General features: G+C 40.9%; 1 long non-coding RNA gene across 1 annotated transcript; it reads left to right on the plus strand.

The window, feature by feature from the left end:
• Nucleotides 1–1,531: 1,531 nt before the first annotated feature.
• LOC109614869 lies at nt 1,532–8,866 on the plus strand. The gene is made up of 3 exons (XR_002195838.2): nt 1,532–1,572; nt 8,079–8,256; nt 8,530–8,866. It is a non-coding gene; the product is annotated as an uncharacterized LOC109614869 (long non-coding RNA).
• Nucleotides 8,867–22,346: the final 13,480 nt, after the last annotated feature.

Below are 22,346 nucleotides of genomic sequence, written 5' to 3' on the forward strand. Positions count from 1 at the left end.
CCTCTGAAAAGGCTGCCAGTGAACTCTGTCTCTGTGTCTGCCTGAGGTATTTCACTTCTCCCTTGTTTTCTGTTGCAGTTCAGAAATCTCTTTCGTTCAGCCATGGCATTCATGCATGCAATGAATGTAGGCCTATGTGTCAGATTGACAGTTGGCACCAGTACTCAGGGTGCGCGACTGTTTGCAAAGGTTTGCATACGCTAAGATTTGATATGTACCATTTGTAAAGTAAACATGAGTGAGCAGGCAAAACACATGTATTTTAGTTCTTATGGGATTCACATTCAACTGAAGGTCATAACAGAATGGCACAATCATAAAACAAAACATGGCAACAAAGAAGAAAAAAAAACTGACCCCTGTTCAAAAGTCTGCATACCCTTAGTTCTTAATACTGTGTATTGTCCCCTTTTTAGCATCAATGACAGCGTGCAGTCTTTTGTAATAGTTGTCTATGAGGCCACACATTCTTGCAGGTGGTGTAGCTGCCCATTCATCTTGGCAAAATGCCTCCAGGACATGCAAAGACTTTGGTCATCTTGTATGAACACATTTGAGATCTCCCCAGAGTGACTCGATAATATTAAGGTCAGGAGACTGTGATGGGCACTCCAGAACCTTCACCTTTTTCTGCTGTAACAACTGGAGGGTCAACTTGTTCTTGTGCTTAGGGTCACAGTTGTGCTGGAAAGTCCAAGAGCTTCCAATGCGCAGCTTTCGTGCAGAAGAATGCAAATTGTCTGCCAGTATTTTATGATAACATGCTGCATTCATCTTGCCATACATTTTCACAAGATTCCCCATGCCTTTAGAGCTCACACACAGCCAAATCATCAGTGAGCCACCACCATGCTTCACAGTGGGGATGGTATTCTGTTCACTATAGGCCTTATTGACCCCTCTCCAAACATAATGCTTATGGTTGTGACCATAAAGCTCTATTTTGGTCTCGTCAACCCAAATTACAGTGTGCCAGAAGCTGAGGTGTGTCAAGGTGTTGTAGGGCATATTGTAACCGGGATTTTTTGTGGCATTGGCGCAGTAAAGACTTCTTTCTGGCAACTCGACCATGCAGCTCATATTTGTTCAAGTATTGTCATATTGTGCTCCTTGAAACAACCACACCGTCTTTTTCCAGAGCAGCCTGTATTTCTCCTGAGATTACCTGTGGGATTTTCTTTGTATCCCAAACAATACTTTTAGCAGTTTTGGCTGAAATCTTTCTTGGTCTACCAGACCTTGGCTTGGTATCAAGAGATCCCTGAATTTTCCACTTCTTAATAAGTGATTCAACAGTACTGACTGGCATTTGCAAGGCTTTGGATATATTTTTATATCCTTTTCCATCTTTATAAAGTTCCATTACCTTGTTATGCAAGTCTTTTGACAGTTATACTGAGCCCCATGGCTCAGTATCTAGCCTACTCAGTGCAACCATGTGAGAGCTAACTATGTATACACAGACACTAATTGCAATTTAAAAAGCCACAGGTGTGGGAAATTCACCTTTAATTGCCATTTTAACCTGTGTGTCTCTCCTTGTGGGTCTGTAACAAGGCCAAACATTCAAGGGTATGTAAACTTTTGATCAGGGCCATTTGTATTTGCTCTCATAAAGTCTTCTCTTTATGATTGACTTGGATAATGACATGCCTACCTCCTGGAGAGTATTCTTCATTTGGCTGGTTGTTGTGAAAGGGCTTTTCTTTATTATGGAAATGATCTAACAATCATCCACCACTGTTGTCTTCTGTGGATGTCCAGGCCTTTTTGTGTAGCAGAGCTCACCAGTGTGTTTTTTTTTCTTAGAATATACCAAACTGTTTATTTAGCCACTCCTAATGTTCCTGCTATGTCTCTGATGGATCTTATTTTTTGCAGCCTAAGGATGGCCTGTTTCACTGGTCTTGAGAGGTCCTCTGACCGCATGTTGTGGGTCCATGAAACAGCTTTTGAGTCCATTGTCAAATAACTTTTGATCCCTTGAAAAAGAGGGGCAAAATATTAAAGAGCTCTAATTCCTGAAACCTTCCTCCAATTTGGATGTGAATCCCTTCAAATTATAGCCGAGAGACTGCACTTCAAGCACATATTCATTATTTAACTGTAACTTGAATATAGTTTGGGAAACAGCCAAAATAACAAAACAAAATTTCCAGACCTAACTGTATAAACCATGGTCCTCTCCTCATTGTGTGTTTTAATTGATTATCTCCTCTCAGTGTTGTATGTTTTAATTGATTCACTTTGATAATGTGCAGGGTACCATTATCAATGGTTCATTCAGTAACCAAGCATGTATAAAATATATATGGGGATAGGTAGGCATCAGTGTTGTTGAGCGATTGGCGTACTACATCATAGTCCATTTAAAGACAGGAGAAATGCATTTACATTGGCCTTTTGCCAAGCAAAATACTGAACAATGAATCTTTTGCATAAAAGGGGGAGCTTCCTGTGTAGACATTGAAGGAGACTGATGGTGTAAACTATGTTGAGACTTGCTACTGAGGCAATATGCATTATTGTTTGATAAGGTCACTATCAAATAGTTAAATTCTGATTTGCACCAAGTTAACATCAACATTGGTTTTTAAATTATTTATTTTCATTAACCATTTTGCCATTTGATTTGGAGTTGTATATAAAGTGAGCAGGTGTAGATTTGTTTTGTTATTTTGGTTCTGTACTCTAGCACTTTGAGTTTGAATAGATACAATGACAAAGAGATTGAAGTGCAGACTGTCAGCTTTCATCTGAGGGTAGGAGCATATCATCCATGGATATTGGATGAACCGTTTAGAAATGACAGCACTTTATATACATAGTCCCCCCATTTTAAGATACTAAAAGTATTTGTTAAATTGGCTACACAGATGTGTGTCGTTAGGCAGGTGTATTCATTTGTGCCGTTAGTGAATGCAGGAGAACTATTTATGAATAATCTTGATTCTAGACTTTGCCGTTGCCTTTGGAGTTTGTTGTTGGCATGTGACAACATGAGGAAGACAGCAGTGTCGATGCAAATGAAGCTGGCCGTCATAAGGCTCAGAAATTAAAATCAATCTATCAGGAACATTGCAAAAACCCTGGACATGCCCCAGTCAACAGTTTGGTTCATCATTAACAAGAAAAAAACAACTGGTGAACTCAATTAGGTCAAAAGACCCAGTAGACCAAAAAAGACCACTGTAGTGGATGAATGGAGAATACTGTCTATGGTGAAGAAAACCCCCCTGACAACAGCCCAGCTGATCAGAAACACTCTCCTGGATGCAGGTGTAGATGTGTCAAAGTCTACCATACAGAGAAGACTACATCAGTAGGACTGCAGAGGGAACACTACAAGACAAGTATTCTGGAAAAAAGTATTGGAGAGATGAGACAAAGACTAACATATACCTGAGTGATGGAAAGAGAAAAGTGTGGAGGAAAAAATAAATGGCCATGATCCAAAGCATGAAACATGGTGGAGGGGGTATTATGGCTTGGGCCTGTATGGCTGCCAGGGAAACAGGTCACTTGTCTTCATTGATGATATGACCACAGACAGAAGTAGAACAATGGTTCTGAAGTCTACAGAAATATTGTATCTGTTCAGAGAATACCAAATGCCTCCAAACTCATTGTACAGCACTTAATCATGCAACAGGACAATGACCCTAAAAAAACTGCAAGAACCACAATGGAAAAAAGGAAAAATCCTTGACTGGCCGAGTCAATCACCAGATCTGAATCCAGTTGAACATGCATTTTACATGCTGAAGAAGAGACTGGAGTTAAGTCATGACAAACACCACTGACGACTCTGGAAAAATCAGTCTGAGGCTTTGGCAATGAAAGGGAGAACTGGAAATGGCAACCATTAGCGCGTTTCCCTGCTTCTGTCCTTTCGATTGAATTAAAGCACTTGTAGTACGAAAGGTTCAGTATTTACAGAAGTATTTGGGATTTCTGTGTCTTCTTGCAATCTATTTAGGCAAAAAATAAATGAAAAGACAACAAAAGACCTCTTTCTGGCAATGCAATGGATGAATGGCTTACATAGTATGATGCGAACAAAAATAAAGGCTACAGAACATGTGAGCACAGGCACCGGCAATGCTGCGCACCGAGACCCGAGATGGAGGGAACAGAGGCCGCCCAGGATTCGGCCTCTCTCTCCTTTCCCTTTAAAACCACCACCACGAGGCCACACCTGACGATGCTGCTTCGCTACAGGAGAGCGCTATGTTTGGTTTTGAGTTTGCCTTCTCTTCTTTCTCTCGAACCCTCTTCATAAAACGTCCCCTGGGCCCCCCCTACTTTCTCTCAACTCCAACCCTACTCACTATGCCTCTCACCCAGCTGGTTCCTCCATGCTACACTCTTTCATCCCGTCACCTCTCCCATCTGCTAAGTCCTTCTCTGTTTGTCTGCTGATCTGCAACTCAACTCTCCTCCCTTTCCATATCTTATGTGTCTCATTGCCCCCTTTCCTCTCTGCTAGCTTGGTTCTCCTGCTTCTGCTCCGTGGCTAAGTGGGTCACTGAGAGTTTGGAGAACAGGGTTGGATTACCTGTTTATCCTTTTACTCCCTCATCACTACTTTCCCTTCCTCTCTGTTCACTGCTAACATACTTTCTATCACCAAATGTACAGCTTCTTTCTCTCTGCTATGCCAGGAAACTCCTAGCCAGCTCTTCCTCTCTCCTCAAACCTCCACACCAATCCTGCCTTTGACCTGTCAACCAATTTGAAAACAAGGTTGACAACATCCGATCCTCATTGCATTCAGTCTATTCAATCTGGAGATCATCCACTGTATGGAGATCTCATCTTCAATAATTCAACCCTGGCCATTGGCTTCATCCCCTCCTAAAGAAACAAACACTGGACCCCTCTGGTGATAACTACAGACCGCTGTCCCTTTCCTTTTCAAAGAATTTGAACAAGCTGTCTTTGACCAACTCTAGTGTTTTCTCCCTTACTTGACCCTAACCAATCATACATCAAGATGTGCCACTTGAACAAAGTTGTTCTCCTCTGTCCCTGATGCTTTTTACACTGCCCAGGCAGACTCTTCTTTTCTAATCCTTCTAGAGCCACCAGATCCTCCTTGTTAACCTTTTAGGGTTGGTAAAACATGGTCATACACACTCATCCTACATAGAAGGCAAGTTCTTCCAGGTGTCTTCTATCCGTTCTGCTAACTCTCTCTACTGGTGTCTTCCAGGGTTCAGTTCTAGGCTTCTTCTCCTCTTGCAATTCAATAAGTCATGTCTGTCTTATCCTCACCTGGTCTCTCCTATGATAGCTTAGAGGACGACAACTGTTTTCTCCTTTCTTCCTTCTGACACTCTGGTAGTGATGCACATTCCTGTATGCTTTGCTGACAACCTTGCATTGATTTTGGCCCAACCTCAACAAGACTCTTTCTCCTTGGGAATGCCTGTCTGCTCCAAGAACTCCACAGTGTACAGATTGCAAAGAAACTTGCCGTGACTCTGGAATAACCCAAGTCATTCTCAGCGAACATCTACCTGCTGACACGCTCCTGCAGCTTCGTGCTTTACAACACGTCACCCATCCTACCTGAAACAAGTGGCACAGGTACCGGTCCAGGGTCTTCACATCTGGACTACCCAAACTCCCTGCGGGTTGGGCTACTTGATTGTCCCGTCAAACCCAACTTCTGAACGCTACAGCCCCACCTTATGTTCAACCTACCCAAGTTCAAACCTCTCAGCCCACTTCTTTATGCCCTCCGATGGCATCCAGTGAAAGCTTGCACCTACTTAAATACCGTTGCGCTTGACTGTGGAGGAGCAAGGGGGAACTGCCCCTCTCTACCTGCTGGCAATACAACTTGCCACCTCTGATCTGTTTAACGTCCCACTCCGGCGGGAAAACCGATCCTTCTCAGTCCAGCCCTATTGTCTTTCCAATCAACCGAATGGTGCCAGCAGCTTCCCAATTATGCTATGAAAGAAGAGTCCCTGCTCATTTTAAAACCTCTGAAAAATGACTCCGCTCCACTTCCTTTCTGCCTATTGTTTTAACAAGCAGTGACACACAAAGCGGAACTGCTTGGCCAGACGTGCTTCTAAAAACCCACGTCCCGATATTATTCTCTCCCGAGCAGTGGGGGGTTTGCCTCGGAGAAGCCAGGCTGCATATATGCATTCTATACCAAGAAATCCTGTCCAGTCCAGGCCTCTTTGGAACCGGGATTTCTGTAGTCTATTGAGAAAACATTTACATTTTGGGGATTGTTTCATATCCAATTACATTACATACACGCCATCTTTAATCATTCATAGTGTATGATGATGGATACTGCTCATCACTGTACTTGAGCTGGTCTGGGATTCAACACTGTTAACTAAAACTGTTACCTAAAGACTTTGAAAGGTAACACCACTGAAGTTTTTCGAATTGGTAACCAAAATGTCTATGACTGGAGGTTATCTTGACAAGTCCATCAAATCATATTGGTACTGAGACCATTTTAAGAGAGCTCCAGTACAATCAGAGCTTATCAAGACTGCCCTAATATCCCTAATTGCCCTAATTGTGAAGTATTTGTCAAATCATACCTTAAACAACTTGAACCAGATGAAGCACTAATCTGCTGTGAAACCCACGGGTTTGGACAGAGTAGATATCTATGAAGGGTGGACACAACACTGATGCCTAATCACTGGCATACTGGACACCCCACAGCTAGGGCCGGACAATGAATTGAATTCTGATCTAATTAGAAATATTGACATGTGTAATATCCAAATCAACAACGTCCGAAACAGCTCCAAAAAGTGAATGAGACATGCATCATGCAAGCCGATGGGCATGGGTCGTCGTCGCTCATTGTTTTTTCTCGCTGGAAGTCCCAACCAGAAAGCCATGGGAGCAGAAGGACTAACGACAGAATTTTGTCCCACAAATTGGCCCCAGTCGTGGGGACCAGGATGCTTTGTGGCTTGCATTTTCCCTGCAGCCCCCTTCACAAGCTCTGGGAACTCAAACACCCATCAGCTCGGACCATGTGAAAAAGACTAATGTCCAGCAATCTATATGGATGAGCCAGATGGTCGTTTTCATGCATTTAATTGGTCTATTTCTTAGTGGCGCATCCTAATACACTGTCAAGTCAATAGTTCAAGTATTGTTCACAATGTTATTAACTTCGTCCCGAGGCAGTTGCATACAGCACATATGAGCCTAGGAATATGTTAGCCTTTTGGGAGCATCTGTATCATTCTATGGTTGCGTAACATATTTTTCATGTTTTGGATTTAGCAAGTCGATATACTGCATCACAATTAAATCACATTCACATTTCTGTATCCAGTCTATCCTGAGTCAGCCATTTCATACTACAAGCTAATAGCTTGTAGAGGGACAAGTTTTAAGAGGGACATTACGCCCAATGACATGACTAGTTGTGCCCTCTCAAAAATAATTGTCTAATAAAGTGGAAATAGGAGGAACCAATTGTCACTTTTGGTGGAGTGCATGTGCACACGTTGGCCATGTATGCAATACCCAGCTAGAGCAACTGGCCTGAGAGAGATCCTACCTGCAAGTGGACAAGAAAGACATGGGCTGTGGTGGCCAGTTGTCGAATACAGCAGTGTACTTTTACATGAAGTGGACACTGGGGGTGTCATTTCTCTGAGGTTGTAGTGGTTTGTTGAACTATATCTTATTGTATATTCAGCATATCTTTTTACTGTTATAAGCCTATTCTAGAAAATAAATAAAAAAGTGGATGGCTCTCTTTTTAAGGTATAGGCATGGGCCTATTAGAAAATAAAAATAAAACATTGGTAGCTGATTAGTATGCTGCAATGGAGTCTATTAGCCTGTACTTTGTAAGTGCTGACTCATTAAGATTCATTCTTTATTTTTACCCCACCATGCTGGGGATCCAGCGAGAAGTGTGTTACTCTCTCAGTCTAATAGTTCATGCACTGGCTGCGTGTTCTGTCAATAGAACTACAGTACATCACAATCGTATCACCATTAATAATTACGGTTGGCGGTATTTAATCTAATTGGAATTAAATACACTGTTACTTACTAATCATTTTCAGGGGCTACCTCTGATGCCATCCGGCCCTAAACGTGTCCCATTGTTTCCATGGATACAGCTACGATGGTCTACTGTTCTCTCTGTCTTAGTCCCCTGGCTGGCACCTGCTCACTGATCCTCAGTACACACAACATCAACACTCACAGATTGGTGACCAGCCAAGTTGGATTGAAGCGTATGTAGGTACAAAAATAAAATGTTACATGTTTTCAAACTTCTGTAGTGGGGGGAGTTGTGTGATTGTCCTAAATTCACATACTCATGTGTTTCTTTTTTTTTTTAACATGGAACAGTTACTGGAACAATGTTTATGTGTGTTCACCTTTCGACTGTACCACCAAATTATATTGAATCACTGATGTACCCCATTGTTCTGTCACTGTGTACACTTGGGCTAGATAGTATTCCGATCTGCTTTTTTGTCCTAATGACCATAGCACTGTCACACTCAGCGCTGTCATCATCAATTGCTTTAAGAGGCTTGTCATGGCCCACATCAAAGGAAGTTTCCCGGGATCACTGGACCCACTCCAATTAGCCTGGCACCACAGCAGATCCATGGAGAATGACATTTTCCTCGCTATTCACATGGCCGCAACACCTACAGGAAAGGAACTGATTGGCCCTTGGTACTTCGGACTATGAATCTTCTGTCGTCTTTTGGCTCTACACGCTGTACAGTTTTAAGTGGGAATCAAACATTTACTATCAGGTTTAAGTGTTGATTCTGAGTTTACATTTGAGCCTGTGTTCGCTTAGCCTTGTGTATCCTAGGCATGTGACCATTAAAACGTGTACTTGGAAGTGACAAACATGAATATGTATGGACATTTAATCACTGACAATGACATAGAAAGGGAAATCCCAAGTCAATGGATTTTTAATACCGGCCAATTTGGAAGTGTGCCCATAGGAATAAAACAGTTATTAAGATAATGTAATTCTATCCTTGGAGGACAATAAGGCAATTTTCTATTTTGCGCATAACGTCAACCCTTGTTGAATGAATAAACATTGTTAGGACACTCAAATGAGATGAATTACTGCACCAGTAGCCCATGACCCTGTCTGTATTAATGTGATTGTGCAATCCCTTCAGCACACACACACAGCATGCACCAATTCGTACACACACACATGCACAGCTAATTCTTCAGTGGTTAATCACCGTTGACTGTGTAAAAATCTACACTAGACAGGTGTGATTATATATTCACACTTTACGTCTCTTTTACTGTTTTTAGAGTTAATCACAATCACGTCGCATTCGGGGTTTACAGTGCACATCAGTTCTCCTACATACACTGTAAATGTGCTGACACTGAAAAAGCACAGCGTTGATTTGACACTAGATAATGTGGAAACATTACTACGAGTCAGTGTTAAATAGTCAATTCACCCCTGGAGAATTGACCATATGACACAAAGAAAAACTTTTGTCTAGCCACTGCAGGGTCAACTGTGTGCTAGCGAACACTGAATGAGGAGCTAGGTTGTATTCAAAGGCTAGCTGTCGAAAAATACTCTAGGTTCCAGAGGAAGGCCTCTCGCCAGAGGATTGGTTGTTACCTTCAAACATGCAAATGCAAACGAATGGACTCTCCGGTAATGATGGATACAGTAGGAATCATATCCTAGTGAATCAAGTCTGATGGCTGTTGTAGGAACATGGTAGGCAGACTGATAATGATCCCCAGTCGAATGTGGTTATTTGCCAATTGCCACTGGTTCTAGAGAAACAATGTGAGACTCTCCCCAGCTGCACCGTGTGGTTCCCCCGGCCCACTGACGCTTTCCCAGCCCTTCATCAAACCTCGCCCCTCGCCGTTTCCTCCTCCTCCATTGGACCCACCTTTTACTAGTCTGCGTCCTACTGCTGCTAGTCACCCAGACACCAGCTTCATGCTTGCCCTCCTGGTCTTCCAACAGCTTCCAACAGCTTCTGTTGGAAGACCCCCCCCTTGAAGTTTCTTCCTGCGTGTTCGTCTGCATGCTTGATTTACAGCTCTTAAATTGGAACCGTTCTGTCTCTTCACATATAAAGCCCTTAGTTGTCTGGATGTATGTTCGAAACTGAAGGCAGGACAAGGCAATTATTGTTATTGTGTTCCTTTTAAAAATAACCCCAAATCCTATTATGGAATAGCAGATTCATTTTGTTCATTTCACTGAGACTAATGTGCTGTCAAACAGCACTGTACATGGATTGCAGATGGTTCCCCGGTCACGTCCTCTGCATCAGGCCTTCCTCAAGGGCCCTATACACCAAACCTGAGTCTCTCCTCGTTATAGCTATTCAGTCATAATGTCACGCTGTACTTGAACCTTGGATGCCCACCCCGTCTCCAAAAACGTGTGTAAAATGCAAATAAAAACAGAATGCAATGATGTGCAGATCATTTAATCCCTACATTAGTACAAAGACAACATACAGTATCAAATGTTCAACCAGAGAAATTGTAAGGTCCTGTTTTGTTTTTGCTGTTTCCTTAACGTAGCCTGTTTGTTTTCACCTGTTTGTTGTTTAGTCCTCGGTAGCACCCTGTTTAGTTTGTCCTATTGTGTTAGCCCCTTGGTTGACTCATTGAGTCTTTTGTGTATGTACCTGCCACCAGTCTGTGTTTTGGCCTACCTGCTGTTGTTTTGTTTTATTTACCTGCTTTAGTTTCTTCATTAAACCCTTTTGTTGTTCTTAAAGTCCACGCTTGGTGTCCTGCTTTACCGGAAACGTGACAGAAATTTTACTGTTTTTGGAAAAATACATGCCCATATTGAATTTGATGCCAGCAACACATTTCAAAGATGTTGGGACAGGGGCGTGTTTATTACTGTGTTGCATTTCCTCTTCTTTTAAAAACACTGTGTTTGGGAACTGAGGAGACCAATTGCTGTAGTTTTGAAAGTGTCATATTTTCCCCTTCTTTCTTGATATAGGATTTCAGCTGTATACACAGTTCAGGGTCTCCTTTGTCGTATTTTTCATTTCATAATGCAATTCAATGGGTGATAGGTCTGGACTGCAGGCAGGCCAGTTTGGCACCTGGCCTCTTTTACCATGGAGCCATGCTACTTGTAATATGTGCAGAATTAATCAGCATTAATGGTGCCTTCAAAGATGTGCAAGTCACCCAACCTATGTGTGCTAATGCACCCCCATACCATCATGGACATTGGCTTTTGAACTGTGTGCTGATAACAAGACCCTTTCTTTTTTAGACCGGAGGCTGTGGCATCCATGATTCCCAAAAATATTTGTTCATTTTGATTCTTCAGACCACAGGACAGTTTTCTACTTGGCCACTGTCTATCGTTAATGAGCATGGCCCCAGGGAAGGTGGCGGCATTTCTGTATCTTGTTTATATATGGTTTCTTCTTTGCATGGTAGAGTTTTAACTTGCATTAATGGATGGAGTGACATACTGTGTTCCCAGACAATGGTTTTCAGAAGTGTTCCGGAGTCCTTGCAGTGAATTCCACTACAGAATCATGTTTTTAATGCAGTGCCACCTGAGGGCCCGAAGACCACGGACATCCAATATTGGTTTTTGGCCTTGTCCCTTGCATGCAGAGATTTCTCTGGATTCTCAGAATCTTTTAATGATATTATGTACTGTAGATGATGAGATCCCCAAACTCTTCGCAATTTTATGTTGAGAAACTTTATTCTTAAATTGTTGCACTATTTGCCTGCATAGTCTTTCACAGAGGGGTGAACCCCTCTCCATCTTTACTTCTCCCCATCTTTGCTCTTTTTATACCCAATCATGTTATCGACCTGTTTCGAATTAACTTAATTAGCTGAGATGTTCCTCCAGGTCCTTTTTTAGTATTACACAACTTTTCAAGTTTTGTTGTCCCGTCCCATCTATTTTGAAAAATTCAAAGTGGGCATTTATTTTTCAAGGAACAATAAACCTTTTCCGTTTCATAATGTGTTGTCTTTGTACTATTTTCTATTGAATATAGGGTTAAAAAAACGATCTTTCCATTCTGTTTTTATTTCTATTTTAGACAGTGTCCCAACATTTTTGTAAATTGTGCAGAATATTTTACCTGGCTGAAGAATTAGGTGTCAGAAAAAGACATTCAGGTTTGTGGATGGAATATCTTCAGGTGTGTTGGGAAAAAAGGGGGTGAGCTATTTTTTTTTTTAAAACATGGCCATACACCAGGAATGTGAACACAATAATGCTATCATGACATGCATTTCCTTATTTCTCCTCTAAGTCCATCACCTGATCCATGACATGAAACCCCTTTGGCCTGTTAGAAGCTGCTGAAAATATTCTCACCCTTGAAACAGTCCAGAATGGCAAAGTCCAATGCTAACCTTAAACCTAAAACTTAATAGGAGAAATTATAATATTGCTTAAACTCACCAGTTCTGTTCTCACACTTTTACTTGAAAGATTAAAATCGGGATTAAGATCAAGGTTACATTATCGGTGAACAGTCTAAATATGAAAGAAATTCAGCTCAGCCCACACAGTTCTGGTAGCCTTCTGCATAGCCTTCTTACTCAATTCAAATTGCAATCTTCTGTACTCGACAAGTTCATCTCACAAACAACATTAAAGCATATTATGTTCGTTATTATATACACAAACTTTGCCAGGTGGCTTGAATTAGCATTTAACCAACCTGCATCAACAAAAAGGAACTCAAGTGAGAGGTCTGTGATAGAGAGTTACGACACTTGTCCTGCATTTGGCTGTGATTCCCCTGTCAACTGCTGAGGCATTGAGAGCTTTTTTGTTCAAGGTTAATTGGCCTCTTCAGTAACAGCTAAATCTTTGAGGTCTCTGTGAACTTCACAGCGCATGCCGTATTTCTGCCAGGCACGCACACACATTCAAAGCTGTGCAAGGCTCACACTCGAACACATGCGAATGCATTTCCCCCTTTTCTCTCTTTTTGTATCATGATTCGTGAATGTATAATGTTTGCCCTGTTTTTTCAGATGTTCTATGTTCTGTTCGACAGGAAAATGGTGGATGTCCGGACAGAGTATTTTCTGAAAGAAATGGGTGGGGTTCAAACCCATGCTGGCAGCAGTCTATTTATACCAGAGGCAGTGACTCTGGATAACCTTAGGCCACAGAAGTTACCCCCAAACACCCCTGTCTTTTATTATATTTATGGCCCTGTCTCATTGGAACTCCCAATGGATTTGGGAGATTTGAAGATTGTGGCAGACCTTCCTACTAGACACCCATGCCAAGCCAATATGCTTTTTTTTATGCACAGCTCTTCCAACAAGTACAATGCGTGATCTACACAAAGGAGAAAATGTGTATGGCTACCATATACACCGATCAGCCATATTATGACCACCTGCCTAATATTGTGTAGGTCCCCCTTTTGCTGCTAAAACAGCCTTGACCCGTCAAGGCAGGGACTCCATGAGACCTCTGAATGTGTGTAGTGGTATCTGGCACCATCCTTTAAGTCCTGTCAGTTGCGAGGTTGGGCCTCCATGGATCGAACATGTTTGTACAGCACATCCCACAGATGTGCGATGCACTGTGTGTTCTGACACCTTTCTATCAGTACCAGCATAAACATTTTCAGCAATTTGAGTTACAATAGCTCGTCTGTTGGACTGGACCACACGGGCCAGCCTTCACTCCCTACACTCCCTTCCTCTGACCACTGTTGATAGGAACACCCCACAAGGGCTGCAGTTTTGGAGATGCTCTGACCCAGTCGTTTAGCCATCACAATTTGGCCCTTGTCAAAGTTCAGCTCAGATCCTTACGCTTGCCCATTATTCCTGCTTCTAACACATCAACTTTGAGGAGAGTTCACTTGCTGCCTAATATATCCCACCCACTGACAGGTGCCATGATTTTATGGCTGATCGGTGTACATTTAGATAGATTTGATAGAATATGAATACAAGTCTGAAGTTCAAATAGTTTTCTTGTAGTCCTGCTTGCGCTAATACATATAGATTCAGAGTTCAGAAAATAGGTCAAGTCAGCACAGTAGTCACATAAGTTGGTGGTAATTAATTTACTTTAATCTCTGAATGTCCAGATAAATTATGCCACCGTGAAATGGTACTCTCAGCCTAACTTCCCTCCTTATCAAACCATGTACAAGAACATGGTCATGTAAAGCGTCACCAATATCATTAAAGATCATTGTTCTCCAACTCTCCCTCATCCTACCCTCATCCTCCTTCTCTCATTACTCTTCGCCTACTCTAATCCAGGGGATCCCAAACTTTTTGGCCGACGACCCCATTTCAGTATCTGTATATTCTCACGACCCAAACCATGTGAAGATTTCTTTTTTTTATTTGAGGCTATGAGAGTCAATTGTAAAACATTCTCCCTTCACCCCATTTTCATATCAGATGACCCCACATGATATATTTTCATTTTCAATGTAAATTTGTGTGAAAACAGGTGAATAGTGGTTATGGGTTGGGGTAAATGGTCTACCAAATGGCTTTGTGTCCACCGCATATTTGTCTACACTGTAAGGACTACATACTAAAATGATAACTCAAACCCATGTCTGAGTAATTCCAACAGCCCATCATGTTTGGTAATTCATACAAAACCCCTGGATGGGTCAGAATAACCCAACATTTGTTCCATCCAATATTTACCCCGCGTTGCGTTGGCAAATAACCTGAATTGGAGATCTTTTTTGTGTACCTCTTTCAAAATGTATTTCAATGTAGGTTTCTTAAGTGGAAATTGAATGGAGTGTGAAGTTTGTTTCACGCTAGGTGTTTGCTTTTGATTGCCTGACACATCATATGATGCAGCTGCGGAGGCAAACCATGTTCGCTTCCAATTGGTTATTCTGCATTTCATTATTTCTTGATGTGTTGCATTTACAAGTTTGAATGGAGGCAACTTCCCTAACAGCATACTCCCTCTACAGTGCCCTTTTTGACCAGAGCTCTATGGATGTTGCCTAAAGTATAGCTTAACCATATTTTATATATGTGTGCATAAATAGATACTTAAATACAGTATGTTACTCATATAAGACAAACAATATTGTCTGGAAAAAAATATTAAAGGATAGAAACAATTGGTCTCTCAAATGCAAAAATGTAAAACATTGAAAGATGAATGAGTAAATGTGTTCTTTTCTTCCCGAGGACTTTTACACATTCAGTAGCCCTCAAAAATATTAAATTCCCTTTGACGTTTTTACATCTTTAGTGTGCTACAACATGAAATCCAAATGTACTTAACCTGGAAAAAAGTCAAATGCCAATTGTTCTAAATTAATTCCAAATATAAAGCAGAAAAAGTATGTTGCCAAGAGGCAACTGTATAAAAACTAGCTGAGCTGGGAGACACTGTGCATGCTGCAACAATAAACCAGGTGCTTCACAAAAGTGGCCTTCATGGGAGGGTGGCAAAAAGAAAACCATCAATGAAAACAACACATCAAATCTAGGCTAGAGTGGAAGAAGTGTCTATCAAGAGGCCAAAGTAGAGCTTTTTGGCCTTTAGGCTCTGTTTTGTGCAAGCCTAACGCCACACATCATCTTAAAAAAAAACATTCATACCCTGAAGCATGATGGTGGCAGCATCATGCTGTGGGAATGCTTCTTGGCATTAGTGTCTGGAACGTTTGCGAAGATTAAACGGCAAAATGGATTCAGGAAAGAACAGAGAATTCCTGGAAGAAATTCTGCTGAAGTTTATATTGAGAGACCTTGGGCTGTACAATGACTATAAACATACAACCAGAACCTTAAAAATCCAAAAATAATTGTCCTGGACTGACCCAGTCAAAGCTTGGATCTCAGCCCTATTGAGATTATGTTGAAAGAGTTGATAATCTTCACCTAAATGTCTGCATTGAATTTGTTGGAATTTCAGCAATTTTGCAAAGAAGAATTGCACAAGTCGTCCAGTCCAGATTTGCAAAACTGGTAAAGACTTATCCAAACAGTCATGGCTGTAATTCCTGCCAAAGTTGGCTCTACCAAATATTGATTATAAGAATACTGCTTTATATTTAACAATTTAGAACAATTTGTAGATATTATTTGTCTCTTTGCATTATGGTATTTTTTGGAAAAACTCCTAATTAAATATTTTTTTATTTCATATTGTTACAAAAATAGTTAGAAATGTCCAAGGGGGTGAATACTTTTTAGAGCAACTGTACTCTTAATGTTACTGAACACGTAAATGCAACATATCACAAAACAAAGAACATCTCTTAATACCGAATATAAATTAGTGTTGGGCGTTTTGACCTGATAATTTCAATTGCCGACATGGACCTGCTATGGACCTGCTATAATTACAGCTATTTCTAAAATGGAAGGCTCCCAGTACAAAAAATTGCATTTAAGAACAATTGTATAATTCAAAAGATGCGTCCTTGGTAGAACTCAGTGGCAATGTTAAAGTTGTTTGTCAATATTTGAAGTCTCCCTTTGTCACTTCAGGTGGGAGAGGTTAAACTCTCAGAGAGGGAGAGAAATGAGACAGAGTTTAGTCTGTCTCATTTCTCTTTGAGTTTTGTGTGTGTTTTGTGTGTGTGCGTAACTGTGAAAACGTGAGAGAGCGCTGAAGCAAGGATGATGTATTCACTTGGCTAGAGAATTCCGCAACATTTCATATCTGTCTCCAAATTGCTCACAGAGGAACCTGATACTCTATCTCAATCAAAAGGGCATTACATTGACTGAATCCCAACACCGAGGGAATCAATGGCAAATGTCTCACAGCCATACTCCTGATCACAATAGAGCACTCTGGATTCCCTACTGGGGCTTTGGAATTAGCAATTTAGTTGTCTTTTGTAGTAGGCCTATCTGTATCTTTTTAAATGTCAAATGTTCAGGGCCTCAAACTGTAGAATGCTGTTCATACTAGGGCTGGGATTCATTCAAACCCACTACACCAATGTTTAATAGTCTCCATTTACATTAGTCCCCCCTTTCCACTAGGATGCCCTTTCTCCAATTCTATTGTAAGGTCTGAGTCACTGGCTTACTCCTGTTCCCTCATGCCGTTCCTAAGTGGGTGCGCCATGGCAGGCTTCTTGCCGAACTCGATGGGGACAAAGTGACACCCCGGCCCCCACCTCGTCACCTCGTTAGTATCTGTGCTGTAAATTGTATATTCTAGTGGTCTAAGGTGAGTCTGCCTTACCTGGTATCCTGATGGATCTAGCTATGCTTACTCTAATTTCTTTGGTGTCCTGTTGAATTTTAGGAGTACTTGAGACCTCGGACCACGCCTCAGGACTCGCTGTCCCTGCCCACATGGTACTAGTGTCACCTCCCAAGTTTCCCTGGTTGTCCCAACTGATCAATGATCAATGATGCGTCCTAAAATGTATCATACTCTTATATTTTTATCCAACAGCCAGAGGTGGACTGGCCATCCCTTACAGCCCGGCTCCTCTCTAGGTTTCTTTCTAGGTTCCAGTGTTTTCTCCCCCCTGGCCAATAGCAATCTTTTTGCAAAGCACCTTGATGTGACAACTGCTGATATGAAATAGGGTTATATGTTGAAATGCATTTGATTGACTCATTAATTGATTGATGGCATTTTTTTTTTCTATTTATTCTACCATAAAAATGTGCCCTACCAAATTTCACTCGTAAATGCCATCCTTGGTAAAGTTATGTGTTCTGTATGTTAATTTATCTGGCCTCTAATTTGGCATTAAGACGATAACAAATCCTTACCTCTTCCCATCTTATGTCCTAGTCACCCTCATTCCTCACCCCTATAATTGCCTCACCTGTGTTTTTCAATATTTCATAAGTGACTATGAATTATTACTGTGAGATGTAGGTAGAGGTGGAAAGAGCTGGTCTATAGAGAGGAAGATGATGGGTATGGGATGGACACCAGGAACAAAGCTATGTCAAATCAGGACAACAATGTTGTCATCGGGAAATGTGCTTTTGCACCCTAAAAAGGCTTCTCGCAAGACAGTAATGTGGGCTGTTGGATGTCTTCTGGAATCAGTGAAACATTGCCAAAACAGTTGACCACTGAATTGATTTGAATGAAAATCCCAAACGTTTGAAAGAAAACCTAAAATCAGTCATTTAAAACCATACGATGGTATTCGAAGCACCTAAATCATTTTGGCAGAAAAAAATTTTTAGCTGTGAAGAATTGGTGGTTATGTCAATCAGAAAACATAACAAATAAATAAAATATAAATGTTATCTGTGACAATGGTGCACTGTACTACCAGTTGAAGGTAGCACACACAAACATGCGTGTGTAGACACACACACTGCTAACTCTCTGCTGTCATAGCCATTTGAAGGACTGTTTCTTTGAAAAAGCTACATGGACAAAACACATTGTGTACTCCAGCCCCTGTGTCTAAATTATTCATCCTCACTGCAAGTGCTATTCTTAGGGTAAACTTTCTTGTGTTTTTTCACATGTTTTTACAACAACAGTCTATTTGTATGTATGCTTGTTCTAATGTTTAATTCATTTGTACTGTCCTAAGTGGTGTATTGTGGAATGTTATGTATTCTGTGGGATGCCTGATGGCATGGAAGAACATTGGAGAGGGGGCGCATTCTCAAGAGCAATGTTTTCTGTTGCAGCTTTGCTTCAAACAAACTTCAGTGAAATTGACTAAAACAGTATGAGTCATAATCCCCAGAAAACCTAGCGGCAGAACCTGTAAGCGTCTCTTTGCGTTATAAAAATGGTGTGATTCCAGTCCCCACCTTAACCAGCAGGAAAACCATTTAAAAGCCTCAGATATTGATACAAAATAGATTGATCATTTTTGTTTTAATTCAGAAGTTTAATTGTTAAAAAACGAATTATACCATGAGTATAGCAAGTCACAACTCCCTTTCAAAATGTTCACTTTTTGTTGACTTACAGCCTGAAATGAAAACACATAGTAACCTTCTTCTTTACATAATAAGTGACATTCTTCCCAGAATAATCAGAAAATTAAGTGAACACCCCTCTTAGTTAATAATTGGTGGAGCCACTGACCTGTCTTTGCCATAAAATAAAAGCAGTAGAGTGACCCTGCTGGGATGTGAGAAAATGGTTTTCATCAGATGAGCCCAAGACAGAGGATTTTGGCACTAGAATGATGCAAACCTAACACTGCCTGTGGCAAACCTAGTCACACCATTCCTGCACTGAGTTAAGGTGTGGGGATGCTTCTCAAATGGATGGAACAAATTGCATAGAAATAATGCAAGAAGACCTGCCACAGTCCGCTACAAAACAGGAGCTTGGGAGGAAATGTACCTTTCATTAGGATAAGCTCTGAGCCATAGCAACATTGGCGTGTCTCAAGAACAAAGGTGAATGTCTACTGAGGGCCAGTCAAAGTGTTGATCTCAATCCCATTGAGAATCTATGGCATTATTTGAAAATGCAGGGCAACCAACTTGAAAAACCTGAAGCAAATCTGCCAAGATGAATGAGCCATAATAACTCTGTACAATGTGGAAAGCTGTTATTTTACAAATACGTTAATACAGTTAAAGGTGGCTCTATGACATATTAGTGTGTGGGGGATGATTACTAATGTAAGTAAAATATACAAGTTCACAATTAATTTTGTACAAACATTTCCCAACATGAAGTCAATGTCAACTTACACTTTATATATAGAGGATAAAACGACTTACAAATATCTAACTTTATTTAGCCAATATTTTCATTGTCAGGTGAATTGCAAATATGATGACAAATGTCACCTTATCCTGAAGGGACTGACAAGTTTATAAAATCATATATGGGATAAATGCAGGGCCGGCTCTCACACTTTTGCCATCCTAGGCAAGATTTTGGGATGATGCCCCCTGATTTTCCTGCTCCTTCTTCCTGTTTTCCTCCTCTGTGCACTAGACAGTTTTGCTGATCTTTTCATGATGTCATTGTTTGTGACTGGGATTATGTGAACCAGCAATGGTCATTGCATTGCTGACTGCCAAGTAGCTGTCAAATGTTAATGATGCACAGCCCCGAAGCTGTCAGTTGACTCATTGCCCATCCTCTACCGCCATCATGCAGGTACTGTAGGGGCACCGGTATAGGCTATAGCACCGCTAATGAGGAAGGGGGAGAGGGGGCGCCTAATATTTATTTTGGGGTCCTGCTCCGATCCGCACAGCCAGCTCAATGTTTTAGTTTTTGGTTTGCGCGCAAGTGTGCGCGCCCCTACGACAGAAGTTGTCAGTATGACTGCGTTCTCCTGTACAATCAGACGGATTATATCTCCCGTTGAGCCCATTCGGTGTCACTTAAGATCCAACACGTCTCACCGGTTTTCCGATGTTTGCTGTGGCCTTCTGTTATCCAGTCACTGCGGAGAACATTGGCTGTGTTATGAATTAATGCTGAGAAATCCTGTAGTGGATTGTGCCCACGCACTTGCGCTCAACAACTCCGCCAATATCGTATCTAACACATACAGTATATGACAAGTTCTCTTGCTTCACGCCTAACACACACATGACAGGCCCTACATATACGGGATGTTTCTGCCGGCGGCGAGAAAAAGTAATGAAAGACATTCCTGAACATCTCATAGAACCCGTGGGTGGTGGAATTACGGGCGTGAAAAGGGCCAAAGGAAAAAGATGGGGAACGGACTTGGTGTTTTTCTGGTGAATGTATTTTTTTAAGAAATAATTTCAGTCTATTTATATTGTAATAATAATTTGCAATTTTTCAGACTTAGTAATTTCATTCAAAGCGACAGTCAGAAGTGCATTCATTTTCACATAAATTATTTAATTGACACGTTCATTAATTTATCCATAATGTTCAAATAATCGGAATGCAGCTGAATAAAAGCCCAGCTTGGACCAAAAGCTTGGAATAATTATTTGCACAGGTAATTGCACACCTAGTCGCAATGGCAAATAATTTGAGAAAAATTGTATTGGCCTGAGCAACACACACACACACACACACACACACACACACACACACACACATGCACATACATAAAACAAACTGTAGACTACTTCGATTGTCAGTTTGTGAACTTCATTAAGGTCAAGGGTAAAATAAGATGTTTAGTTGAGGTTCCACCTCTCAATATCACTCTCCGGTTTTGAAACAGGTGCTGCTGTGCTCAGTAAAAGGTGGCAGTGCGTCAAATTGAAAAATGGCTCCGCACCAATTGCAAGCACTAACTGTAATTGAATGGTGTCAAAAACAGCAGCATGTGCTCTGCCACATCGTCCTCAGTAACCTTTACAACTGACAGACAGGTGTGTCTGATGTAAGACCATCTTCTCACTTTCATCAGGATCTTATAAACACCAAATGGTAGAAAATGTACGTTAACGTGGAACTACCCACGAATCTTCTCCAATAAGGAGTGCATGTTTTTCTTTTCCACTGCAAAACGGTTTGCTTGGTTGTGAAGCGGTGTACATTAATGATTATAACGTGGAGTGAACAGATATGGTTCCATGCATTCCTGTCCCGTTGCGTCAACGTCTGTGGAAAACGGAGAGGATATGGTCATCAAATTGGACTGCTAAGTCGATTTGCCAGCCAACTGTCTAACTACATTTACCTTAGTAGGTTTGTTTGGAATAGAACTGTCATTATGTAAAGTTGATTTGGTGATGGTCAAGGGAAATATATTGAAAACAAATACTTATTTTCAAAGTTTTTTTTAAGCGGATTGGTAATACCACTCCTTTTGAATTTCTTTAAATATTTCAGAGATAGAACAGTGTTGGAAAGACTGGGAATATGGATAGGGAAAATGGCAATAGGTCACATTCGACCCCATGCATGCTCTATAACATACTATATTTTACTGTACCCTTTATTCTAACATGCTGTATTCTATTTTACTCTATATTCTAACATACTGTATTCTACTTTGCCCTGTATTCTAACATACTGCATTCTACTGTACACTGTATTATAACACATTGTTTTCTACTGTACCCAATATTCTAACATATTGCATTCTACTGTACCCAGTCTTCTAACACACTGTTTTCTACTGTACCCAATATTCTAACATATTGCATTCTACTGTGCCCAGTCTTCTAACACACTGTTTTCTACTGTACCCAATATTCTAACATATTGCATTCTACTGTACCCAGTCTTCTAACACACTGTTTTCTACTGTACCCAATATTCTAACATTTTGTATTCTACTGTACCCAATATTCTAACATATTGTATTATACTGTACTCTGTATTCCAACATATTTTATTCTACTGTATCCTGTATTATAATGTACCATAATCTATTGTACCCAGTATTCTACTATAGAATATTCCACTACAC

The sequence above is a fragment of the Esox lucius genome, chromosome 21, assembly GCF_011004845.1.
Source record: "Esox lucius isolate fEsoLuc1 chromosome 21, fEsoLuc1.pri, whole genome shotgun sequence".
NCBI lineage: Eukaryota > Metazoa > Chordata > Actinopteri > Esociformes > Esocidae > Esox > Esox lucius.